Below are 11,258 nucleotides of genomic sequence, written 5' to 3'. Positions count from 1 at the left end.
TGCAGTTTATACCTTTCATTCTATGTCAAACAAGTTTTTAATTAGTTTTTTTAAACTGTCATCAGTAGGATACAGTAGTTACAGTATTATCATTACATAATCTGACAATCCCATAAGTTTGAGATGGTATCTTTATTAAGTTGACTGCTGCCCATCAACTCAAAATGAATACTCTGTCTAAACTATCTATCAAAAATTGGTAATTTTAGTTGTTTATCTGAAACTTTAACGGATTTTAGTTCAATATTCGAATGCAGAACCTATTTTAAAGATGTACATTTACTTTTATTCAACTTAATCCTCATATTTTAAAGTATCTATAAATTGGCTTTGTGCCGACAAATCGATCATTTTAGTAAGAGTGTCTTTCCAAATATTATGCAAGTTCAGCTAAGGTCTCTTCTTCTTTCATATAATTTTTTCTATGAACTTTTTCGGGTGTACTTCTTAACCCTTTTGGATAAGGTGGCTGGTTATCTGTGCTTGATAGTTGGTAACTTGAAATATGCAGCGGAATGGATAGCTTCTTATTCATTATCCAACTCATTTACTCTGGAAATGGTTTCAAACTGACCATAGTATAATTCTTATGATACCTTTCCATCATAATCTACTACTTTTTTAATTGGCTGATATTAACTTCATAAACCAAATACTTGAACTGTACTTCAAAATGTCATGATTTGAGTAGTCTAGAAAGTACCTTTAATAACAGATAGTACAGCAGTAGTGGTATTAAGCATACATCAAATAGGTTTTCCTATTACATTTCTCGTAGTACATAGTATTTCAAATTAGAACTACTGCTTCAGTGCAGATAAATATATGCCTGATTGAATCTACATATTTAATAAGTCAGTTTCCAAGTGTCCTACTCTGTCACTGATGTTCATTCTACCTCGTTAATGTCTTTCTCTGCTTCAACTTTGACATTATTAATTTAATCATCACAGCCCTGCTGTACTTCTTTAACTTATGTTGTTACAGCTTTTGATAGTTCTTCAATCTTACTGTTGTAATATCTTTGAACATCTCTATCAGTTTGATCAATCTGTTCACAAGCAAATTTATTTTTCACTTTAATTCTTTCTTTCCAGTATCTCTCTTCCTTGTAACTCCCTCCTTAAATTTTTGTCTCTTAATTCTTGAGATTATTTTTAATTTTTATATTTAAGTCTTTTTTAATTTTCTATATTTTTCTCTTAATTCTTCATTCTCAGTCCTTGACTTCGTGGTCATTATCTTCAACGGTTAAATTCTAGTCAAAGTTTTGTTTTATTTTCATTAACATAATATCGCACTTCAGATACTAAATGTTGTAGCACACTTTTTTAGTTCATAGATTCTTTTTAAATTGTCTGGTAAAAATAATTCAAAGTTTAACCCACCTACTAATAAAAAATTAATTATATTTACCTTTAACGTTTCTACAAGCTTGAACACTTATACAGTATCTCATCGTATTGTAGGCCAACATTACAGGTCACATTAAGATCTGTATAATAGTTTAAAACTCACCTAAAAGCAAGCTAACTTATTTGCATAAAGTAATGGGAGTAGATAACATAACGGTTGATTCACTCCAACAACTCTGCACACTTCACAACACATTCTTACCTATGTCAGTTTAATAGTTCTTAGTGTCTGTTGTATGCCCATTACCTACTTCGCTGGGTGTATATGGGACTTCGTCAAAAATTTTTTGTAGATTTACTAGTTCCATGCGTGAGTGCATGCATACAAATTTTCAGTTTTGCATTTTCGGTTTTTATGGGTATTTTTGTATAAGGGTTTTTTGCTCCATCCAGGGTACATACAAATTTCCATTTTTTGCATTTTGTGTTTTTTATGTGTGTTTTTTTACGATTACATATAAGGGGAGCAACTTTTCTTGTTCTTATAATTGTTTGTTTGTTTCTTGAATTTCCACAAAGCTACTCTATTTAGCCCTAATTTAGCAGTATAAGACTAGAGGGAAGGCAGCAAGTCATCACCGCCAACTCTTAGGCTACTCTTTTATCAACGAATAGTGGGATTGACGGTAAAATTATAACGCGCCACGGCTGAAAGGGCGATCATGTTTGGTGCGACGGGAATTCGAACCCGCGACCCTCAGTTTACGAGTCGAACGCCTTAACCCACCTGGCCATACCGGGCCTTGCCCTTAGAAAACATCTCATTGATCATGAATTTACATAACTTTAGTACAGGGGAAGGATATTCCAACTAGTTTATAATATAGCTTCAAATGTGCCGGCCCGACATGGCCAGGTGGTTAAGGCACTCGACTCGTAATCTGAGGGTCGCGGATTCGAATCCCCGTCGCACCAAACATGCTCGCCCTTTCAGCCGTGGGGGCATTATAATGTTACGGTCAATCCCACTATTCGTTGGTGAAAGAGAAACCCAAGAGTTGGCGGTGGGTAGTGATGATTAGCTGCCTTCTCTCTAATCTTACACTGCGAAATTAGGTACGGCTAGCGCAGATAGCCGCCCGCTAGTACAGCAGTAAGTCTACGGATTTACAACGCTAACATCAGGGGTTCGATTCCCCTCGGTTGGCTCAGCAGATAGCCTGATGTGGCTTTGCTATAAGAAAAAAACACATACACATGCGCGCGCTAGCGCAGATAGCCCTCGTGTAGCTTTGCGTGAAATTCAAAACAAACCAATCAAATGTGCGAGAAAAACTTGATGCCAGCTTGAACTATTTCAGGGGTCTGAGGAGTAACGCGCAGAGGACAGTAAAAGGCCAAAGGCTGGTTTATAAAGAAAGGATACTTTCAAGCATGGTCAGGCAAGACTGTTTTGAGGGGAACCGAAAGTATTAAAAAATTTGGGGAATGAAAGCTGCCTCTGGTACACAGTTAGCAAAGTCGGTAAAAAACAAACAATCCCTCTTTTATTTTGTTAAAATTAATCTTAGAAACATTTTAAAATCTAAAAATAAGTAGTTAATTCTTCCGTAGTAACGCTTATTAGCATATCAAAATATTTTACTGTAAAGACCTACAATACCCCGTGTTTCATTCATTTTAAAGCTGTTTTTTAACTAAATAATTCATAGCGAGCATGTACGTATTTTGTGTGTTTTTCTTGTGGAAAAGTCATATCCGGCTATCTGCTGTGTCTACCGAGGGTAATCGAATTTACGTTGTAAATCTGTAGACTTACCGTTTTTCCAGCGGGGGACTCGTAGCAAGGAAGATGTGTAATTGGACACATCTTTTAGCAGCTGATGAAATTTTTTATGACTGAAAAAAAATGGCACTTTAGGGGGCGTTACTGATCCTAAGTCTATATTAACATAATACACCTTCTAGCTGGCATATAAATTACGAATTACTTTCCTAAAAATACAGATTGTAACATACATTTAAACGGTTCCTCAAATGATATTCCTCTTTATATATATCTACAATAAGTATTGCTTGTCCCCTGCTAGTACAGCGGTAATTCTACAAATTTAAAACGCTAAAATCAGGGATTCGATTCTTCTCGGTAGACTCAAGAGATAGCCTGATGTAGCTTTGCTGTAAGAAAAACACACACAGTATTGCTTATGGGATAACAAATACAATCCTTACTACGAGATGAAAGATATTTACCTCATAATACCGTACAAAAATATGATCACCAACTCTTACAAAAATAATTTATGATCGTCATTTCAGCTTAGCCAGTTTTCAAGAACTAAACATTTAGTGACATTACATCGAGTATTTGAACAACTGTTTGTTCAAGCGAAAAGCTGCGCAACGCTATGTTCACTACAGGAATCAAACCCTGATACTGAGCCATCAAGGGACAACATTCAAATAATAATCTGCAAAAAAGAAAAACACGCAAGGCATAATACAAACGTGGCTTGATGGTGCGTTACTGAATAATGTTGAAATTAGAAGTGAAAACATGTGGTTAGAAAATTAATGAAATTAAATTATTTGTAAACTTTGAATCAACACATTTAATCCGAAAAAAGTTTTGATGAAGCAAATACACATAATACAATCTATAAGTAGTTATCTAAAGGCTTTATTACCACCTTTATCAAACAAGAAGTAAATGCCACAAATAGTAACTTTCATAAAATTAACAAAACAGACAACCAATTTCCTTTAATTATATAACATATGGGAGTTTGTTTTCCGCCCAATCCCTATTCGATTTGAAGACAATCGGTTACAGTAAAATAAATTGGTTGAGAAGAGTAGATATCTATTAATGAAGCTCTTCAAATTGAGCATAAATGTTTAGATTGTGTTGTAAGTGTCTGAAACAACTTTTTCTAGATTAATATTAAAATAAATATAAAGTAAATATTTTAAAACAAATATCTTAATTATTCTCGGTGAATGTGGTGTAACAGTGATATATGATGATATTAATAATATAACAATGCTGCGTTTAAGTGTTACTAGTGGCTTCACTTTGACGAACGTAGGCAGATAGTGAGTGGTGTTATAGTCATCAATAATATTAACATTTTCACCATAGCGTTGGTAGTGTTGTAGTTATAGTGCTAGGCTTAACGTAATCAATAAAATTTGTAAGCAGTAACTTTCAAGTATTGTTATTTAGATGACAATGAATTCTTAATTGTGGCATAATGCAATAATGTAAAATATGAATTAACTAAATTTAACAATTTATCATTGTGAGAGTATGTAAATACACGTGATGTGTTCTGAAACTAACAGTTCTACTTACTCGTAGTGCAATTCATCGTCTTTACTTTTAGTCCTTGGATTTGGAATGTTGGATAGTGGATTCTTGGAAGCTGGATATTAGACGGTAACTTAAGTGAGTTATGTCTGATTTTTTCAGTATTCTAAATAAATAGCTCAGTAACAAAAATGTACAAGTTTTACCTTAACTTTTGTTTTTAGTTTTAGTAAAGTAAATTTTACACTAACTGGTTTTAATCTGCTCAAATTTAAAAATAATTTTATTCTACTGTAAGTATTAGTTTGATCCTTGCATAAAACAAAAAAATGAAATTGTAGTGTGTAAAGCTTTTGGTCCTGATGAAATTCATTCCAAAGTCTTGAAGTTTATGGAAATAATGGAGGGGCGAGCTTTTAACTGTTAGTTTTCAGATGATTTTGAACAAGAAGTAAATTACTGATTATTGGTTGGTTTTTATAAAGTGATTCCAAATAGAAAATAAAAGGAGTTGGGGGAGAATTTGGGAAAGTCCTTAATAATATTAGTTTGACATTTTTTGTTGGCATAGTGTGGGATTCATTTATCAGAGGTTATTCAGAAAAGTAGCATTTAAGTAACGATTATCAGCATACACTTTTTCTTTATTTTCATATGGCCTCTACCATTTCAGATAAGGGCATTTTGGTTGATATTGTGTATTATGAACTTTAGTAGACTGATATGATGTGTTGCAAAATATCAACTGGTGAGGTACTTGTGGGATTTATTGAAAAGTCAAAAAGTGGATAAGAGATGCAGACTATGGTGATAAATGGAGTTTTGTTTTTTCAGTTGATAATATCTTAGAATTGAGGTTTATTGATGTTTATATTTTACATGATGGTTGGATAGCTTTATTATGCAGTATTATTTCCTAGTGACTAAATTGTATTAAAGATATGTGAAAAACCTTTAATATCAGGTGATAAAGTTAAGTTGATGAAAAGTACTAATTCTAGTAGAGAAGAGTATTTACTTGATGTGATTGTTGATTATACCTTCAGGTGTTCTTGTAAGTGTTTGCATTGGAGAAAAAAAAAAGGTTCAGTTCTTTTTTTCATAGCAAAAATCAAGTTAAGACTAAGCAGATAATTATTATCTGATATAAGACTGGCATTACCTCATTTAAAGTACTGTAGATGGTGTTGATTTCTTTTCTACTGAAAGGACTTCAATATGTTGAAGCTTGATTGAACTCTTTCATTACAATGTTTTCCTTTCTCTCATCCAGCTAGATTGTTATTAGTCTGGTCTTCCAAATGTCAGTGCCCCCCCTTTTAAATCTTAGTAATAGTGAAGGATAATGGTAAATTAGTAAAGTTTGTGGATGACAAACTCTTGGATATTTCTAGTAGTAATGAAGAATGTAGAATAATTTGGATTAATTGGTTAACTGGATGAATATTTGGCAGATAGAAGATCATTAATTATAAAAAAGTGTAAGATTACACATTTGAGTTATCATAATTTGGATCACATATTTAATACAGATGGAAACCCTGTTAGTAGCTTGACTGTGAGAAAAGTATCTTGTGATATACTGTGGTGGATAGTTCATGCAAACTATTGAAGCTGTGTGTGCTGTTGCTGGTAGTATAGCTAACAGAATCTTAGTATGTTTATTGGTATTTTGATTGCAAGTTAAAAGAAGTGATTAAACCTGTGTGTAAACCACTAGTTAGAGCTCAGTTGAAATATTGTATACCACTCTGGAAGGTTTATCTTATGGAGATAGGTTAATATGATTTATTTTCTTTTATTAAAGAAAAAGTCAGATGAGTTTTTTTTTTAATTTATAAGATTATCTAGTGGAATTGATAGGATAATGGCTCCTGATTAAAATATTAATTTGAAAGAGACTGGCTAAGCTCCATTTAAGGTAATTTTATTTTTCTAACAATTTCATTGCACAGTGGAATGAATCATTGTTGGCAGTAGTGAAATCCATCACTTTTTTGGATTGTAAAAGGAGAATCAATAGGTTATGGAAATTTTTTTTTTACTCTTCTCAATAGTTGGTGTGCAAGATAGTCTTAGCGTATTACATTTAACATGAGTTAGTTTTTCAAAACTTGTTGTTTTTATGGTACTGGTACTTAATGGAAATAAATACCCTACACTCAGCAGAAAGCTTACTGCACTTGTGATCACAAGTAGTAAGTGATATGTCATAAACAGATATTTAATACAGCCATGTACTTCTTATCATATTTGAATTAAAACAAATCATTTCCAAGTTGCAAGTTTAAGAATTTTATTTAAAGTTAACACTGTTTTATGCAGTCCTTTAGTGTAATATTGAAATGTAAAAAATACTTTTGTGTTGATTGTTATCACAAGTGAAACATGAGTTTTAATTGATTATATATCAAATTAGGACAATAAAATAACCTCAGAAAATAATATCATACTCTTTTTGTGTTGTTGCTGTAGCTAGTATAAACATAGATGCTTCTTTGGTCACTTTTAGCAACTCTGTTATTGTAACAAAAATTACATATTGAAACAATAGAGAAGAAATTTCCTGTTTAACAATTTTGCATGTTTTTCTATGAAAATTTTCTTATTTGTTTGTCTGAAATATATACATTTAGTTTTTCAAACTGTTAGGGTATATGATTGATTTTATAATATAGTTTTAGGGTCTTACTTGCAGTATATTAAAGTTACTATAATTATGACACTCATAAACAATATTTAAAGATTATTTAATATAGTAATGATACAATGAGTTGTTACTTCAACTTCACAACCCACTGAAGTGATTATATTCATTGTATGACTAGAGTGAATATACTATAATGTGATTACATGAAAAATAAACATGCATTTTGTATCTCAGAATGGATGGTATGGGTATTAACACTTTTATTGATAAGGAGAGAACAACATTTCAACCTTCCTAGGTCATCTTCAGGTTAAGAAAGAGGGAGTTTGAATGTGACTGCATTTTTAGATCTTAATATGTTTGGAACAAGACTTCAAGTGGACTTCGAGGATTTTTATTTTAATGTCTGACAGATAATTCCAAATAGAAATAACATGGTTTATTAACTTTTCAATGATAGTTAGAGTACCCATCCCCTTAATAAAAGTTATGTAAATTCATGATTAATGAAAGGTTATCTTAAGATATGAAAATTTGCTTCCCTTACATGTAATTGTAAAAATGTGCAAAAACTGCAAAGTATAAGACATGAAAACTGTGAAGTATAAGATATGGAGATCAAAAATTTGGATGCATCTTCATATGGACTTAACAAACCTTTATGCCACATTTGGTTAAGATCCATCAACAGGGGGGTATAGTAGTGATAAAAAAAAAACCCACAAAAATGCCCATAAAAACTGCAAAATTCAAAACTGAAAATGTATATGTTGATATTTGCTGTTGACCCATTGAACTTCCATACCAAATTTGGTAAAAAAATCCATACACAGGAGATGAGGTAGTGGTAAAAAGTACAAAACTGAAAATTTGTATATATTTCCCCATGGGCCCAATGAACCTCCATACCAAATTTGGTAAAGCTCCATATACATGGAGTGTAGTAGTAGTAAAGAACACAGAAATGTCCATTAAAACTGCAAAACATAAAATGCAAAACTGAAAATTTCTATGTTCCCCTACATAGACTTGATGAACTTCCACACCAATTTTGGAGAATATTCATTCATATGTGAGAAATGCAGTAACATAGACACTGGGAGTTATTATTTGCATGACTGTCATAAAATTTTCTCCAAATTCTATATACCTCGAACATTCTCTTACTGTTACATGTGCTAAAATGTACCCCAACTATCTATAACAATCATCATAATGTTTAGAATAAGAAGATGACACAACCACATTTGTAGTAACCCTTGTAAGCACTAGCATATGATTGTAGGCTCATTCTTTTCTTAGAAATGCTTGTGTTCAGATAAGTTTTTCTGTTTTCTATTAATTTATATTCACTTTGATTAACTGTTTTCTTAAGTTAATGCTATATTAATTTTGTTCTTGTATTTTCACTCCATCCAGCTCTTTGCAACTTAGTTTACCCAAGCAACTATATTTTTCTTTGTGGTACTTGAAATAACAAATGCAGAAAAACCTTTTGAGTCTCAAGCATATCTCTTCAAACATTTTTTCCAACAGTATTATTGCAACCAAAGGCACTTTATCTCTTCCAAGAGCTGATAATTGTAGCTGTCTTTTTACCTCACTTAGTGGATGAAAAGTCTGGAATGCTACAGTTCTCAGATTTCAATCCATGGTGCAGCACTATAAAGATCTTGGAAATATTAAATCACACACATTTTATAGAGCTGTGTTGAACCATGGTATAACATAAGTTTACTGTTAATATTTGTCAACCATAATATTACTGTTATCATGTGTCAGGTTGTTGGTTTCCTTTTACATACTTCCTTCGATTCAGGTTAGTCATAGTTTTGTTTCATTGTAGGTGTTTGGTTTCTTTTTTTTTTAACCCTCTTCCTCTCTTATTCAGGTTTGTCATATTTCTGTTTCATTGCCTTCTGTGAGTTTACCTCTAGACAAGTTTGGGCTGCTCTTCCACCTCTCGCCTTTGATTATGTCTATCCTCTCACTGATGAGAAACAGGTCCCTTGATCTTTTCTTTTTTCTACATCTGAAAATCAGGTATGTAACTTTCTATCTTTTTCTTTTCTTGTAGATCACAGTTATGATTGGGTTGCTGTACTTTTTGGGCTGCCTTCTGTCCCAAATTTATATTGATATTGTCTTTCACATATTTGTGACTTCTTTGCTGTTGCCTAAGATCATGACTCTTCTACCTTTCCTTAATCAAAATCTTCTGTATCTGTATTATTTTCCTAGCATTCTTTATTTGTCTTCTTCTTTCCTGAAACCTACTTGTCTTTATCTCATCTTCACTCCTTTTCCACTGTAGTTCTTCTTTGCAACCCTAAAAGTTCTGGTATGGACACTATTCTTTGTTTTTGCCCGCAGTTTCAAATTGTGTGTTTTCTGTCTATTTTGACTTGCTTTCACTGTTTTTGAGATCTCAGCCATGATTTAGTTGGTTTTATTGCAACCATCGTTATGTCTATTATTACAGGGTGTTTTTGTTTGAGGCATAAACCATAAATTTCTAAAACCATTCACATACTTTGCCAAGAGCTGAAGTCTTTTTGGTGGGACACCTCTTTCAGCCATTCCATATTCTATGAATGGAATAATCACTGCATTCTCAGATGTTTTGTGGGGCTTATATATGGAGGAACATGTTTATCATGGATCATTTTGCCATCATTCTCAACTTCTAGTTTCCTCTCTTATTCTTAAGCTCTGGTATTGAATTTTCAGCTGGCCCTGGTCTCGCCTTTTTCTTTATATGTACTTCCCTATTTGTATTCTCCTTTTTGGCCCTAAATTTACATACTACTTTCCTTGGAGCATATTGTTGACACATATTTAACTGCCTTGACTTTGATCTGCTTGATATTTGAAGCCTTTTTTTTCATTATTTTTTTGTTTCCTTCTTTTTCTATGGACCTCTTTCTTCTTTCCACTTTATAGGATAGGTCCATCAACTTCTCTATTCACATGCTCATCTAGGGATGTGATTGCTTACAGATTATTTCTTTTTTTTTATTCATCACCTTTTTTGTTCTCCTGTGTATTTTCTTCAAAGACCTTTGGATGAGCTCTTTCAGGCAGGCTTGTGAACTCTCTCCACACATTAATTTCCTTCTCTACACTTTCTGGCTGTTTTATCTTTTGATGGTTTTTAGCTCTTACAGGATATTATTCTTCAGTCACTCCACTGTATCTGAAAAGGACATGTACATTTTTTTGTAGAGCTTCTCTTTCACTACACAGGATCCCACAAGGTGACAAGTATTGCCTCCCAGGGTAAACTTATCCAAAATTTACCTTGAGCCAGGATAATGAAAGAGCTTATACCCTTTGCCTTGACTCCACATGTACCCATTGTGAAATAGAGTATTCTGCAAGATCACTGGAGGTATCCTTATGATGTGCATGTCTGTATATATGTGTGTATCCATTTTATTGTTCTGTTCAGACTGTACATATTCCATGGGCTATCATGGAAAAAGCTGGCACCAAAGAGGTGTTTTTTCATACTTCTTTGGCAGTTATGGTACTATTGGTGTAGTGTGGATTTCACCCCACATATGTTTCAGATACATCATTCATTCCACATCTTTTCTTCCTGCATCCTGAGCACATTAAGTTTAGAAGAGATCTCAGGTGTCTGCACAATAAATGACTGCCCATTTCCTGCAAGCAGAGCTTCCTCATTAGAATTGAGGTGTTCACACAATAAATAATGTGCTCTCCTCCTGCAGCCAGAGCCTGTTAATTGAAGTTAAAGGGTGTACACATTGTATATAGACTGATGCTACTTAATGCAGTGCCCTCCTCCTGCAAATAGCCTTTCATGTAAATTTTGTTGAATTGAGTAGTGGTGATTACTCACAATACAAAACGATAAAGTTTTGTGTCTCACGTTCTTTTCCTGCAGTTGCTGCATATTAAACAGATCCAGGATGAC

The 11,258-nt window shown here is 33.1% G+C and overlaps 1 long non-coding RNA gene across 6 annotated transcripts in view; it reads left to right on the top strand.

The window, feature by feature from the left end:
- Positions 1-4,457: 4,457 nt before the first annotated feature.
- The window catches only part of LOC143249283 (uncharacterized), a 42,212-nt gene continuing 35,411 nt past the window's right edge, over positions 4,458-11,258 (top strand). For 4 of the 6 annotated variants that reach the window (XR_013027708.1, XR_013027710.1, XR_013027707.1 and 1 more), the window contains exon 1: positions 4,458-4,803. This is a non-coding gene — a long non-coding RNA (uncharacterized LOC143249283). Of the gene's footprint in view, positions 4,804-4,857; positions 9,359-11,258 lie in introns of those variants that run through there. The other 2 variants (XR_013027706.1, XR_013027705.1) reach the window with 1 other exon arrangement.

The sequence above is a fragment of the Tachypleus tridentatus genome, chromosome 4, assembly GCF_004210375.1.
Source record: "Tachypleus tridentatus isolate NWPU-2018 chromosome 4, ASM421037v1, whole genome shotgun sequence".
Lineage (NCBI taxonomy): Eukaryota > Metazoa > Arthropoda > Merostomata > Xiphosura > Limulidae > Tachypleus > Tachypleus tridentatus.
Note: the sequence above shows the minus strand (reverse complement) of the source record. Positions and strands in the feature narration are given on the sequence as shown.